The sequence below is a fragment of the Nannobrachium achirus genome (genome assembly GCF_963921795.1).
Source record: "Nannobrachium achirus genome assembly, chromosome: 11".
NCBI lineage: Eukaryota > Metazoa > Chordata > Actinopteri > Myctophiformes > Myctophidae > Nannobrachium > Nannobrachium achirus.
In genome coordinates, this window is record NC_137820.1 from 54,971,961 (window position 1) to 54,973,767 (window position 1,807).

Consider the following 1,807-nt stretch of genomic DNA (forward strand, 5'->3'; position numbering starts at 1 on the left):
TTAGGGGCCCCCAGCGGCCTCTGTGTACCACAGGTGCACTGATGCCCCTTTATGTACCAAACTTGTCACAAACACTGTTCAGGGGTCTGCCATGACAACAGTCACTCCAGAGGCCATGTGTGGGGGCACATGGGGACCACATAAGGCAGACAAGAGAATAGACACACTAATGTATTGTTCCTCTGTGACTCAGAGGTGGGCTGTGGACAGTTCACTTATTCTGTCTTGTTACTGTCTTTATGTCGCGGCCCCTGGTGTGACTATTGTGATGGAAGACCAGTGTTTGTGCCATATTTGGTGCAGATCAGAGCAACGGTGCACCTTTGGCACCTTGGGGCCCCTGGGGGCCCCAGATATGACACACTGGGGCCCCTGATGTGGGCTGTGAGGTGGCCCCACAATGGTAGCAATCGTGATGGTTTGTTTCTTTTTACATCTTCAAAGTGAACATTTTAGCAAGTGGTTCTTAAAATGGGGTAGGCCTACCGGGATTCATTGAGGGGGTTCCAAATGGAGCCTTATACAGCTGGGTCTGTAACTCTTGATGAAATGAAATGGAATCTTTCCGTTTGTATACTCTGTGATTTCTGTCACCACCACAGATGTTCACTTCAGAAACACTGGGTTGTTCTTGACTTCCTGAAAACAATAATAATAGTTCCAACTGGAAAAGAGATTTCTAGTGTTCCCTCTCCTCCTGAGCAACATTATTCACTTTCTCCAAGGGAATCCCAAGGCGCACCTCGGCCAGCGTGGAGATGAATCTGGTCTTTGGTCTACCACGGGATCTCCTCCCAGCGGGACGTGCATAGAGGACCTTATAGGGAGACGCTTGGGAGGCATCCGTACTAGATGCCCGCACCACCTAAGCTGAATCCTTTCCAAGCGTAGGAGCAGCGGTTCTAGTCTCTCTCGGGTGACTCGAAGGGAGATGCCAGCCACCTGTATGAGAAAACCCATTTCGGACGCTTATACCCGCAACCTTATACTTTCGGTCATAACCCACACTTCATGACCGTTATAGGTGAGCGTAGGAACGAAGATTGCTCGATAGACAGAGAGCTTTGCCTTCTGGCTCAACTCTTTTTTTCCTGTTGTATATTCAATATCAAAATAAACAAAGTTTTTCATTGGATAACGTACTTTACCCTAAATGTATTCTTGTAAGACAGCCATCCTGTTACAATACTGCACACAACATGACTGCTGCCTAACTGAGATGACTAGAGGTTCGGCACAGCGTCTGTGTGTGCTTGTGTGTGCCTGTAAGAGTGCATGCGCTGTCTGAGCACGCATGTGCGCAATGCGCATGTGTGCGTGTCATGTGCGTGCAGAGTTGAGAAAGCAGCATCATTCACAGAATCTCACCGGGCACAGTGATAGTTTGGTATAACATTATACTGGTCTCTCCTTTCAGCGAGCCCACAACTAGACTGCACTATGTCGAGGTCCCAACTTGCGCCGTGTGCACTCGTGGCCATATATGGCCTACTTGTGTGCCAGCAGAGCACTCAAGTACTGCGTTCGGTTCTGTCTTTGTGTATGTGGGTGGGCAAGTTGGCACTCTGTCGAGGTGCCAACTTGCGCCTTGTTATTTATATCAGGTCGCACTTGTTGATGGTGACGTCACCAAGAATACTGGTCCCTCATTGGCTGTTGATGATGACATCACCATGAATGCTGGTCCCTCATTGGCCATGGGCGTAAACACAAACAGAGGACGCAACAGAAACACTGACCGCAGTACTTACGCACTCTGCTGAAAAGCTCCCCCGGCCGTCTGTCAGTCAGGCAATCAGTCCGTCAC